This window comes from Coenobita brevimanus, chromosome 109 (assembly GCF_032717465.1).
Source record: "Coenobita brevimanus isolate Jiangsu-jjx chromosome 109, ASM3271746v2, whole genome shotgun sequence".
NCBI lineage: Eukaryota > Metazoa > Arthropoda > Malacostraca > Decapoda > Coenobitidae > Coenobita > Coenobita brevimanus.
In genome coordinates, this window is record NC_137062.1 from 1,074,783 (window position 1) to 1,089,759 (window position 14,977).

The following is a 14,977-nucleotide window of genomic DNA, read 5'->3' on the forward strand; positions in this document are numbered from 1 at the left end:
CACCACTACTACTACTACTACTACTACTACTAGTAGTACTGTACTACCACCACTACCACTATTATTACTTCCACTACTACTACCACCACTATTACCACCACCACCACTACTACTATTATTACTCCTACTACTACTATTACCAGTTACCACCACCACCACCACTACTACTATTACTCATACTACTACTACTGCTACTATTACCACCACTACTACTATTACTTCTACTATTACCACTACCACCACCACTACTACTGCTGCTGCTACTACTACTACAATTACCTACTATCTACTGCCACTACTATTACTGCTACTACTACTACTACTACTACCACCACCACCACCACCACCAGCACATTTTCTACTTACTACGCTGCCAGGCTGAGTAGCAAAGGCAAATGAGTTAAGGCACTATTACTACTGCTTTTATTTTCCTCTACAATTCAAACTACTGACTAGATAACACACAACGACATGAGAGAGAAAAACAAGTAACGGTTATTGGAATTGAAATGTAAACTATCCAATGCTGAGAATTGCCTTGCTAATATTTACAATAGTTCATCAATTCTGTAGCATTGCTCTGTAGCCTTGCTTAAGCAACCTCCCTAACACCTTTTCCTATGCGATTTGTTTTGATTACACCTTGCTGTCCATCCAAGTAACGGTTTTTTTTTTTATTTAAACTAGGACTGATTTGGTAATATTTAATTCCATATCACTGGTCTATATGGTTGGCTAAGCAACCTCCCTAACACCTTTTCCTAAGTGATTTGTTTTGATTACACCTTACTGTCCATTCAAGTAACGTTTTTTTTTTTTATTTAAACTAGGATTCATTTGGTAAAATTTAATTCCATATCACTGGTCTATATGGTTGGCTAAGCAAGCTCCCTAACACCTTTTCCTAAGCAATTTATCTTCATTACACCTTACTGTCCTCTTCTGTTTTACATAAATCCTTCCACTATCACCATACTCTGCATGAAACTCCCTAAAACCTTTTCATAAGTGATTTGTTTATTACACCTTACTGTCCTATTCTGTGTTACATAAATCCTTCCAATATCACTATAATCTGCATAAAGCTCCCCAACACCTTTTCCTAAGTGATTTATTTTGTTTAATAAAAGAGAAAGATTAAAAAAGAAAGAAAGAAAAAAAAAAGCAATGATATTCTCCCCCCCCCCCACACAAAACCTTCAGTGTACAAATGTCCTGTACATAATCACTTTAGTCCAGTTCAATTAATATACAACCATTTATATGTACAAAACAGACCTACAGTATTTGCATGACCATCTTCTACCTATGGTTAATAAATAAAACTTCAGCAAGTGATATGACGGATGTTGGAAGCAGTGAGCTGAGGAGCTTGGACAACAGGGAGGGTGGATTGCTGCAGCCTGGTGGGGAGAGAGACACTGTGTTACTAGAGTAATAAACATAACTGCTTAGGAAGAGATATTAGAAAGTTTACTGATGACAATATGGGCCCTAGTGTTATAGTACAGCAGGAAAAACATCACATGATCATAACTGATCATCAGCATAATAATAAATATTGCCATGATATTCATCATCTTTATGATGTTTTTCCTGCTGCTGTACTCCCAGGCTCCTCTGAAGGTGAACCAGTGAACTACAAGCTCTTATCTTGCAGTCAGTCCTCCTTCTTTCAGGGGATAACAAGACTGGGTACATGGTTATATCAGTGCCACTGCATGAAGGCATCCCTCTATACTGGGTACATGGTTATATCAGTGCCACTGCATGAAGGCATCCCTCTATACTGGGTACATGGTTATATCAGTGCCACTGCATGAAGGCATCCCTCTATACTGGCTACATGGTTATATCAGTGCCACTGCATGAAGGCATCCCTCTATACTGGCTACATGGTTATATCAGTGCCACTGCATGAAGGCATCCCTCTATACTGGCTACATGGTTATATCAGTGCCACTGCATGAAGGCATCCCTCTATACTGGGTACATGGTTATATCAGTGCCACTGCATGAAGGCATCCCTCTATACTGGCTACATGGTTATATCAGTGCCACTGCATGAAGGCATCCCTCTATACTGGGTACATGGTTATATCAGTGCCACTGCATGAAGGCATCCCTCTATACTGGGTACATGGTTATATCAGTGCCACTGCATGAAGGCATCCCTCTATACTGGGTACATGGTTATATCAGTGCCACTGCATGAAGGCATCCCTCTATACTGGCTACATGGTTATATCAGTGCCACTGCATGAAGGCATCCTTCAGTAACATCTTGATATAACAAAATAACAAAATACTACTTATACACTTTCACTTTCTGTATCCCACCTAACCTGATGTTTTAATGGAGTTAGGGTAATCCATCCATCCATCCATCATCCAACCCTATGTTGCCCCATGAAAAGTGTAGGAGCCCAGGGCTAGGCAAGATGGTCCTGACATTTAACATGAGTGACCAGCCTCACTCATCCCTGAGTGGCATTACATGAGCAACAAACCCCAACCACCCCTTGGATATTAACATACACTGGCTCAATCCGATTGGAGCGCCTGACTTACCCACTATACCACCAGGTGCCATAATTTGGTTATATGGTTACCACCCAGCAGAGTAAATGGTTTCCTGGTGTACAGGAAACCATTTGGCTTGTCACTCAGTGTAGAGTCACCCATAGGAAGAAAAAAGGGGAAAGAATGAAGGAAAGAAATACAGAAGAGGAAGGAAGGAAGGAGAAGAGGAAAGGGCAGACAGTCAAAGCAGCACTACACTGAGTGAGTGGATGGTGAGCATCCCCACCTACCAGTAAGTTAGAGTAATAAAGATTGGGGGGGGGGGAATAGTAATCATCTCAGCCCTATCTAAAAAAAAAAAAAAAAAAAAAAAAGGGGGTGATCATTAAGACTCAGGGGGGGGGGAATGACTAAGGCCCATCAGTTAGAAACTGCCCAGTATCTTTCCTAAGTAATTATTCTGCTTATTACTCCTTGCTATCCTCTTGTGTCATTTACATCATTACAATACCTCCATATTCAGTATAAATGACGTACAAATTGACAGTAGGCAGCCCTATCCAAAAATAATTAGCAAAGGAAAAGATGCTAGGCAGCTTTGTAAACTGATAATACAGAACTAGGAGTTATGCTGCTACAACACCAACTAATGGTATTTTGTGGGCTATTACACAGGCAGCTGGAGGTACTCAGTGCCAACGAGGCAACGGTTACCAGCCTCACTTGCCCACCCCTCAGATGTAACCCTTACAGTGTCCATCCAGCTGGACCACCTTAACCCACTAAACCACCAGCCACCATAGCAAATGACATGGTGTATAGCACACCATTTCACTTGTCACTCAGGGGTACTACTTGAGAGAGAGAGAGAGAGAAAGAGAGAGAGAGAGAGAGACTACATCAAGGAGTCAGGAGGGGATAAGGACTACAAGTAGAGATGGAGGATGGGAGACTACATCAAACAGAGAGAGAGGGGTGATACAGCACTACATCAAATAGAGAGGGAGGGGTGATACAGCACTACATCAAACAGAGAGAGGGGTGATACAGCACTACATCAAACAGAGAGAGAGGGGTGATACAGCACTACATCAAACAGAGAGAGAGAGGAAGGATGGGAACTACAGTACAAGTAGAGAGAAGGGGGGGGGAATGGGGACTACATCAAGGAGGGGAGGAGGGACTACATCAAGCAAAGTAGAGATGAGACACTGAGTAGGGGAAGAGGGGGGGTCACTATCAAGTGGGAGGCTGGGGATAGGGGATGGAAATGGGGGGAAGGGAGAGAGGATGGCTGCACCCCCACCTGTCACTATTATTATTATAATTATTTTGAGTGGGGTTGGATGGAGGGGACTATGCTGAGTGGGGGAAGAGACAAAAAGGGGAGAGAATGACTGTTCCCCTTCCTTCCAATATTATTAAAACAATAATTATTATTAATATGATGATCTTCCTTCAGTCTATGGGTGACTCTACACTGAGTGACAAGCCAAATGGTTTCCTGTACACCAGGAAAGCATTTACTACGCTGGGTGGTAACCATATAACCAGATTTTGATGCCTGGTGGTTTAGTGGGTAATTATTGCGCTCCAATTGGATTGAGCAGGTGAAGGTTTATATCCAAGGGATGGCTGGGGTTTATTGCTCATGTAATGCCACTCAGGGATGAGTGAGGCTGGTCACTCTCATCTTAAATGTCGGGACCAACTGCCTAGCCCCGGACTCCTACGCTCCTCATGGGGCAATGTAGGAGTGGATGATGGATGGATTATTATTATGAGCAGGGGTGGATGGGGGGACTACATTGAGTGGGGGAAGAGATAAACAAAAGGGAGAGACGATGATTGCTTCCTCACCTTCCACCATTATAATTATAAGTATTATTTTTATTATGATAAATACAACCACTGTTACTATGAATTTTACAACTTTCACAAACAAGACAAATGATAAAGAAGGAATAAGATCATTTTTAATCAAGTGGACATTAAATGTACCTAAAATAAAAACAACTGTCATCTTCAATAAATTAATTACCTTGGGTATCAATAAGTGTAGGAAGATCAAGAAGGGTGACTATGAAAGCACACTTAGGTGACAACTGGCAGTCCATCTCACCCTTAAGGTAGCTGATGGCTTGTCCTTGAACCTCTGCTGTGAATGGGATCAAGTGAATAACTCTTGATTGGTTAGATAACTTTTGGAACAAAATTGGTTAAAAAAGAATAATCAATTGTTAGAAATCACTCTTCCATCCATTATACAACCCTTCAGTGCCCCATCAGTGGCACACGTGCCTGGGTCTACACTACTTAGTCCAGGCTGGATTATGAGACAAGTGACCAGTTGCTCTTTCTTCAATAAGAGGGTGTTGGCAGTGAAGGGGTGAAGGGAGGAGGAAGGGGCTGTAACTCAGAGAGAAGATGACAAGAATGAAGAGGAGGTGGAGGAAGAGGCTGGCACTATGAGAAAAAGGGGGGAGTAGCTGGCATTGAGAGAGGAGAATGGAGGAGGAAGGGACTGACAATGTTACGGAAGGAAAGGAGGAGCAGTACAAAGCTGGCACACACATAGAATGGGGGAGAAAATGCTGGAACTGAGGTGGAGAGGAGAGAAGGAGAAAGGGGCTGACACTGAGATGGAAAGGAGGAGGAATAAGGAGCTGGCACAAAGAAAGAGAGAAAGGGGTAGGCACTGAGAAACAAGAGGGAGTAGGAGGCTACAAATGAGAAAGGGGGGGAGGGAGGAGTATGGGAAGGGTACTGGGAAAGGAGAAGGCTGCAAATAAGAAAGAGAGCAGGGGGGGAGGGAGAAGGCTCTGTGACAGATAGAGGGTGGTTGGGGGGGGGGGAAGGAGCTGGCAGCCTGGCACTGAGAGAAAAGGGGAGATGGAAAATACTAACACTGAGGAAGGAAGAATGAGAGGAGGAGGAGGAAGAGGCTGGCACCGAGGGAGGAAGAGTAATGCAAACTGTGTTTACTGAAAAGTTACCAGTAATGAAGTTTCAATCCTATGATTGGTTGGCAAAAAATGTTCATTATGTGGGTAGCCTACCAGTAAAATATACCTGACCCTTTCAATATGCTGTCTTTAAAATATTCATTTTCATTATTCACAGACAATTTACATTAATTGTATTTTACCCTGAAGAGAATACTAACAGCATCTTGGCTATAAGAGGTTAGTCTCAGTCTGATAAAATTTTCAGAAGAAATGTTACAAATAAATAAATAAAAAATACACCATCATCATCATACTGAAATGTTTAGGTCCAAAACAAAAAACATTATGCACAGACAATTTAAATTTACTATATTTTTTTAAGAGTACTGTACTAGCATCTTGGCTGCAGGCTGTTTGTCAAGATTTGATGAAACTGTTAGAAGAGTGAATTTCAAAAATATAAAATACATCATCATACCGAAAAGTTTAATGGGTCCAAAACACAAAAGGCTAAACATCAGTAGTTTCTTTATATGCCCACTGTTGCCAGATTATTTACTTCAACATGAAATGAACCTCTAGTGATGAGGTGTCTGAAAGCTATATTTAAGTCCTTCAGTTATGTCTCTTGATGTCTTGGCTGGAGGTAAAAAATAATAAAATGAAATATATATAAACCAATCAGATAGGTATATGTGAAGTTACAGAATGTGGTGAAAGTTTCTTGGCCTATTTAATGGAGCCAGCATTCTGTGGGCTTCAATGATGAGTGAATGGAAGCATGGCCCACTGAAGTGGACAAACTTAGGCTGTCTGAACAATGCTACTCCTCACCCTGCCCTAGAGTGGGAAAGGAGGTCTGGATGATGATGATGATGATATACCAATTATGAAAAGATAATAATAAAAACTATGCCAAAAACACCACGCCAGATTTGTCAGTAAGTCCACCTGACAGACTATGCATCATCCAGATATCAGTGAAGTTTTGTTACCTCATGATAAAATACACAGCTGGACACATACAGACACGCAAAGGTAACTACATACAGTTACAGCAACCACAAGCAGATATGACTAACCTTGCATCATCCAGGTATTGGTGAGTGACTGGAGGCGTTTACCAAGAGACAGTGCTTTTGTGGGCGACACTGGAGGTCTTGTGTGTTGCTGCTGCCCCTCCACAGTGGATGATGGGCAGACCAGGGGATGAGGGGTCACAGGGTGGAGGAAGTGGGCGGCTTGGATGATCAGTTTCAGCTGCCACACTAACAATCCTGCTCACTGGCTCAGATCTGATACATGACGAATGCCCTGTGGGATAACAAGTCACTTTAGCCCCTTCTCTGCAATTATACGCATCTTCAGTACAGTATAATCCTGCTATATACAAACAACTTTATTCTGCTCGGGGTAAATATAACAAACTGGAGAGGTCAGACACACCACTAGAACTGCCTATTCATACATAGCATCAAATATTTCTCCCTCAATTCATACCTAAGAAAAGGGATGAGGTAGGAACCCCCTTCCTCCCCACCAGAGAGAGAGTATAACAATCAAACAGCATACCCAGTGACATATGCCACAGTCATTAACACATCACCTAACAATCTGAAGTAATGGTTCCACCTTATAAGTACTACTGGGTTGATCATGTTCCCTTTAGCACTTAACTCCTTCTGTAACACCTGCACAAATAAAGTATCAATAGTACCACTCAACTTTTTCCCTACCATCCACACATGCACTACTCAAAATGACAATGTGGTTACTCTTACAAAACCCTAATACAAAAGGACTCCTGATGTTACCTGTAGATATGTTTATGGAAATCTGTTCGTATAAAAGAGTACATAACCTATGGGCAAAAATGAGGACTGGGTGTTTAACCACCACCAACTTACACCTATAATGCTAAATATTGTTCAGTTTTAAACAAGAATAAAGGTTAGCTATATCTAATATGCACAAACAATATTAACAAATGACCTATAATAATGCATATCTATTGTAACAGATGCATAAAGATCCCAAGAAAAGCTACTGGAATTGAAACCACATCCTCAAACCCCTGACTCTGGCTACTGACTGCATACAACAATCGTACACACAAGTGAAGTAACCCTTAAAGGCAATACACAGAATAATTAATCTTACTGTTGCCAGAAGCTTTAATCCTGTATGGGGTGACCAGAAACAAACTGCTTCCACATTGCCCTGTCCTTTGGCTGCCCTCCCTCCAACTCATATTCTCCTATCTCATTTCTCTTTACAGTTCATCCTCTCATCTTATCCCCAGTCTCCTCCTCCACCTCATGCACAGTCTCTTGTTCTTCATCCTCCCCACATGGTTAGTAATTTATGTCCTTATTTAAGATGAGCCTGTGGAGTCACATGGAGAGACAGGCTGACAAATGAGGATATAAAGGATCATTGTGGTGTGGATGTGGATGTGATAGGAAGCATTATGAGGAACACACTGAGGTGGTTTGGCCATGTGGAGAGGATGGAGACTGAAAGACTGATGAGGAGAGTGTATGTGAGTGAGGTGGAGGGGGGGAGAGGGAGGGGGATTCCGAGGATGAGATGGAAGGATGGAGTGGAGAGGTATATGAGAGAGGGGTGTGTAACTTGGAAGCAGGGCAGTGAAATGGCGGGGAACAGGGCGGTGTGGAGGCAATTAGTTTGTGGCCACCCCGTGTGGGATTGGGGCATCTGGCAATAGACAGATAGATAGACAGATTAACCCACCATAGATAGATAGATAGATAGATAAACTCACCATAGATAGACAGATAGATAGATTAACCCACCAGTTCACACAAAGTTATTCCTAACATGGTACAAAATTCCAGGATACTTGATATCTTAATCTTGTTGCAGCTGTTGTAATGTCTGAGGTGATACACTGGCAAGTATTTATAATGGTCCCTACCCAAATAACAGCATCAACATCCTCCATAAGTTTACTATTAACAAAAATGGTTTAGTTTTTGTTACTTTGATATTCAGTCTAAATGACTTCATTATGAAGTGTTTGTTAACACTGATAACAGTAAATCACCCATGGGGATGAGGGTGGGTTCATGGAATGTGGGAAGTTTGAGGGGAAGAGCGGGGGACGTCGTTGAGGCATTCACTAGGAGGTGGGTGGATGTGGCGTGTTTGCAGGAAGTCCAGTACAGGGGTGGATCGGCCAGAAAGATTGTTGGGAAGGACTGTTGCTATAAGTTGTTTTGGCAGGGGGGAACAGACGGATATGGAGGTGTTGGTGTGATGGTTGCGGAGAAATGGGTGGAATATGTTATGAATGTTTTGAGAGTAAGCAATAGGATATTGGTAATGAAAATTCTGTTGGGTAGAAAGATAGCTGCGATTATATCGGCATATGCTCCACAGGCAGGATTGGATGAACCAGAGAAAGATAAATTTTGGGATGATATAATACGTGTAGTGGGTGGTATGCGGGATGATGAGATAGTGATTTTGGGAGGGGACTTATGGTCATGTAGGTGAAGCAGCACAAGGTTATGAAGGAGTGCATGGGGGATGTGCGTATGGTATAAGGAATGCAGAAGGGGAAAGGATACTCGAGTTTGGGGAGGCAACAGACATGATTGTGTGCAACACATATTTTAGGAAAAGAGACAGTAGGTTAATTATGTATGAGTCTGGGGGAAATAGCAGTCAGAGAGATTATTTTCTCGTTAGGAGGGCCAATAGGAGGTTAGTGAGGGATGTTAAAGTTATAGGAAGTGAGGAATGTGTGCAGCAGCACAAACTATTGATTTGTGATATGGTGCTTAAAGAACAAGTGATGAAAAAGAGGACTTATGTACACCCGGCAACAGTTCCGCCTGGGCCCCCCAGTAGCGAGATATAGTAGATGTGGCAACAGTGTGTGTGTTTGTTCATTTGTACATGCTCGAAAAATGTTCGGATCGTCAACTCTCTCACTCCATTGTGAACGTGATTCGGCCTTTGTCAGCAGTTTTAATTAAAAGACAAATCCTCTTTAATCTGTGCTGATAATGCTATATACTGTTACTTAATGACCTGAGAGAGAGAGAGAGCGAGAGAGAGGGGGGGAGAATAAGTTAAGGAGGATATCCAATCATCGTGGAATATATTGTAATGGGTAGCAATGCAACAATAGAGAGAGAGAGAGAGAGAGAGAGAGAGGAATAAGTTATGGAGGATATCCAATCATCGTGGAATATATTGTAATGGGTAGCAATGCAACAATATTTCATTTTTTTTATTGTTGTTAGGAATACAAAGTGTCAGTAACCTGAAAGGATCCACAATAATGACTGGGAAAACTATTATCATGTCCAATACAAACAACCTAGCTGTTCGTCCCCCCCAACTCCGACCCACCTACCGTCGTAACCTCCCGTCTCTCCCCCATAACCACACACCGCCATCTATGGAGTGAACTCAAAGGCCGAATCACGTTCACAATGGAGAGAGAGTTGACGATCCGAACATTTTTCGAGCATGTACAGACGAACAAACACACACACTGGTGCCACATCTATATTTCGCTACTGGGGGGCCCAGGCGGAACTGTTGCCGGGTGTACCTAGGAGGAAAATATGGAAGCTGAAAAACCAAGTAGTAAGGGATGCCTTCTATAGCGAGTTGAGGAGAGTGGTGGCTGAACAGGGAGCTGTAGACAGAGGCGTTAATGAACAGTACAGAGCCCTCAAGAACAATTTCTTGAGAGTTACTGATGTAACATGCGGCTGGACAAGAGGACCACCAGGACATAAAGTAACTTGGTGGTGGGATGAGGGTGTAGAAGCTGCAATTAAGGAGAAAAGAAGGCTTTTCCGGGAATGGAAGAAGGGTGGTAGCAGAGGAATATTTGGCTGTCAAGCGTAGGGCTAGAAGAGAGGTATACAGGGCAAAGTCTAAGTCACAGGGACTATTACTTGATAACCTAAATCATGGGGAAAGGAAAAATATGGTATTTAGGGTGGCAGGTCAGGTGAAGAGGGATGATCGGGATATTATAGGTGAGCGGTGTGTGAAGAATGATGAAGGAAGGGTAGTGGTGAACAGTGAGGATATTAAAGATGCATGGAGAGAGCATTATAACCGGTTGTTGAATGAGGAGTCTGACTGGGACAGGGAAGGTTTGGAGCCAGCAGATCCAGTGTCTGGCCCTTGGCCTTTGATTGATACTGCTACTGTGAGTGAGGCAATAGGCAGGATGAGGGTGGGGAAGGCAGCAGGTGTCTCTGGGTTGACTGCCGAAATGTTGAAGGCCTCAGGCGATATAGGGGTGAGGTTAGTCACTGACCTGATAAATGGGATTATTTATGAGTGTGTTGTCCCAGATGATTGGCTGAAGAGTGTAATTGTAAATGTGTATAAAGGGAAGGGTGATGCCCTGGAAAGAGGAAATTATAGAGGTATAAAGCTTTTAGATCAGATAATGAAGGTAATGGAGAGAGTTTTAGAAGGTATGATTAGAGAAAGAGTGAATATTGATGAGATGCAGTTTGGGTTTATGCCAGGTAGGGGGACCACTGATGCCATAATCATTGTTCAACAGCTTCAGGAAAAATATATTGGTAGGAGAAGGGATCTTTATTTTGTTTTTGTTGATTTGGAAAAGGCCTTTGACAGGGTCCCTAGAGAGGTGGTGAAGTGGGCAATGAGAAAGCTTGGCTTGGAGGAGTGATTGGTTAGGGTGGTTATGGCTATGTATGTGGGTGCTCACACCCAGGTAAGAGTGAATGGAGATTTGAGTGATGAGTTTTCCATGAATGTTGGTGTGCATCAGGGGTCAGTCTTGAGTCCCATGTTATTTATCATGGTACTTGAAGCCCTTTCACATGACTTTAGAAACAGACTCCTGTGGGAGTTGTTGTATGCTGATGATTTGGTGTTGATTGCAGAGAACGAAATGGAGGTGGAGGAAAGGTTTAGGAAGTGGAGAGATGGTATGGGGCACAAGGGTTCAAGGGTAAATGCAGATAAAACAAAAGTGATGATATCTAGGGTTGGTGGCGGTACTGTCAAAGACGAGGGAGAGTGGCCATGTGCAGTTTGCCACAAGGGCGTGGGAAGTAATTCCATCTTGTGCGGTGTGTGTGATAAATGGGTGCATAAGAGATGTAGTGGTATCAGAGGTAGAGTGTGAGATAATGCTGATTTTGTGTGTGCGGCGTGTCGGGGTGAGCAGGTGGAGATTGTCAGACGTGAAAGGATTGAACTTGCTGGTGAATCTCTTGAGTGTGTGGAAGAGTTTTGTTATTTGGGAGACATGTTGTGTGCTGGAGGTGGGGCTGGAGCTAGCTCTGTGGCTAGGGTGAGAAGTGGTTGGAAGAAGTTCAGGGAGCTCTTGCCTCTCCTGACATTGAGAGGACTCTCCCTACGTGCTAAGGGGTCTTTGTATGCAGCATGTGTTGGGAGTGTAATGCTGTATGGTAGTGAGACCTGGGCAGTGAAGGAGGAAGATATTCGCCGGCTCAGACGTACAGAAATGACAATGATTAGGTGGATGTGCAGTGCGTCCCTGCGTCCAAGGCCTGGAGGGGCTGGGTTTACGATGGAAGAGTTGAGAGGTAGGATGGGACTGGAGTGTATTGATGTTGTGATGAGAGGAGGTAGATTGAGATGGTTTGGACATGTGGAGAGGATGGGGGATGATAATTGGGTGAGGAAGGTGAGAAGTGTTAATATTGGGGGTGGGGTTATGAGGGGTAGACCGAGAAAGACATGGGACGAGGTCATTAAGTGTGACCTCAGGGTTAAGGGACTGAACAGGGAGGCTGCAATGGATCGTGCAGCATGGAGAGACGCCATTAGGTGATCAAGGCCGACATATGCAAGCATGTTGGAGCCTTTAAAAAAGAAAACGAAAACAAAAACGATGTATGCACCAAAACGCAAACACAGCTGCACACATCATTCAACCTTACCTCAACACACTACATGAATGGTTCACCACAAACAGGTTCAAAATAGCCCCAGCCAAATCTACAGTGACTCTTCTCACAAACTGGACAGCAGAACACAGTCACATCACACATCTCACCATAAACAACACTCCCCTAACACACACACACACACACACAAAATCCTTGGTGTAACATACAATACATCAATGTCATTTAAACAACACATCACAAACATTAAAAATAAAATAACACCAAGACTCGATGCTTTGAGGTCACTTGCCCATACAACATTCGGACACAACAAAGAAACCACCACCACAGTATACAAACAATACATACGTTCAGTGATGAATTATGCAAGTCCTGCCTGGGGTTCTAACCTCACCAAAACACACTACAACACTATAGACCATACAGAACAAGGCCCTAAAAATAATCACAGGCTGCACAGCTACTACACCCACAGACCACCTACATCAAGAAACGAAAGTCCTCAAAGTCAAGGATCACCTAGACATGAGAGGCACCCAGTTTCTTGCTGCAGCCTCCACAAACCCACAACATCCATTACAGTACATGGCAGCACATCCACCCACACCAAGGAACATCGAAACAACACCCAGCACACGATACCATACACAAATACTGTCATCTCTCCCTCCTCGCCCACCTCAGACCAGCTTCCAGAAGCATATCCACACTCAGATCACTCGCCGCTCCATTGTCACTTAAAGACAACACACAGCTGCATGCACAGCCTCCTGACATCCACCCTTCTGAATCCTATCTTCCTCGTGAGGACAGGGTCCACCTGGCCAGGCTGAGATGTGGGCACCATCCAGTCCTCTTAAGCTACTAGATGAGGCTGGATGACTCCGTCACTGATGCCTGTCCAGGATGCAACACAGCACCCCATACTATTAAGCACATTATGGAAGACTCCATTGCTCACAACCTGCAACACAGCACCCCATACTATTAAGCACATTATGCAAGACTGCATTGCACACAATCTGCAACACAGCACCCCATACTATTAAGCATATTATGCAAGACTGCATTGCACACAATTACCTACGCCAACAACACAACATACACTCCTTGAGAGCTCTATGGGAAAGCCCAGTCTCGGCCATGGCCTTCCTAAAGGGCTCGGGGCTGTTCGGCCAGACTGCCTAGGGAACAACTACTACTACTCTTCCTTCCATTTCACATGGCTTTACACTGAGTGATGGGTCAAATGGTTTCCTGCTACTCAAGGAACCATTTACAACACTGGGTGGTAACCATATACAGTACCAAGAATCAGGTTGACGCAGGGCCTATTATGGTGCCCCTGTTAACTGGGTGATGTAAATGCAGTGTCCACCCAGGAACCACATCTTCTGCCAGCCACATAAGAACATCAGCCCACTGCATGGGATGGCCCAGTGAGGGCAGCTGCCTGTGTCTGATTGGTCTACTCAATCAGACAGACTGGGGCAGCATAGCACTGTACAATTACAATACCCATTCCATCACAGTACACATGTTCAAAACTGTACTGTACTGTACAGTAAAACCCTCAATACCTCTGCATCTCTGAGGGTTGGCCTTTGCTGGGTTAGCAACAACTGATAACTTTCCTCCCTTACCCTCTACATCCATGTAAGAGGCACAGGCACTGACTTCAGCATAAATTAGGAGATTTTCTTACTGAGTTTGTCTTGAAAGGAAAGACATTTCAGTTCCATGACCTGAGTCAGGGAGCCTTTCAGGGAGGTGGTGTGGTGGTGCTGAGGTGCATTTTGGTCACTTATCACTGGTTGCAATGCATTAACACAGCAGCACACTGAAGCAGCAGCATGCTGGAGGTAGGCAACAACACAGCAACACATGGGTAATGCAACTGGCTCAGTATATCTTGCAGGTTAAATCAGTCTAGCCTGCCAACTTGGAGATATCAAAGATGTACTGTATATTTGTCTAGGTATTACACAAGGAAATTTATCTTTCAGTGGACCAAAACTACTCCCCAACAACCTACGTACAGCCCCAGCTCCACGTGTCCACTACCTGATGTATGGATTCATGGTCCATGCCTGGGGTGGACTGGTTGCCGCCACGGCGTACGTGTGTCAGGACAGAGGACGGGACATGAGCCTCTACCCACTCTGGAGTTGGTAGTACACTGACCCATGTGATTAAGCCAAGGCCAACAGTACGTAGCAGCAGGAAGTCTGGACGCACCTGTGGAAAAGTTGTTTTTAGCTTATACAGATGTTCTTTGCTTATATGACTTACTAATAAAATGTCTGCCAGCAATGACACTGATATAACCAAGCTGCCTAGCTAAACAAAAGTTCCTCAACTCCTCCCTATCCCCTGAAAAAAAAAAAAAGATGGTGGACTGTAAGAGGGTAATTTCAGCCTGCATTCCACTGCATTCACATTTGTATCCTGAACAAAAAATGAGCCAGTGTTTACATGTCCTTCTTGTTCCCATAAAATTATGACTTACACCTGTAAGACTTAGTTATTCACACTACCAATGGAGGAGACTGGCACATATTTAACAACACCTTCTTCACCTTAACTTGGCCCAGATCT

The 14,977-nt window shown here is 43.6% G+C and overlaps 1 long non-coding RNA gene across 1 annotated transcript; it reads right to left on the minus strand.

The window, feature by feature from the left end:
* Positions 1–1,302: 1,302 nt before the first annotated feature.
* Positions 1,303–6,774, minus strand: LOC145417186 (uncharacterized). The gene is made up of 3 exons (XR_013900433.1): positions 6,554–6,774; positions 4,565–4,681; positions 1,303–1,403 (listed from the first exon to the last, which is right to left on the minus strand). It is a non-coding gene; the product is annotated as an uncharacterized LOC145417186 (long non-coding RNA).
* Positions 6,775–14,977: the final 8,203 nt, after the last annotated feature.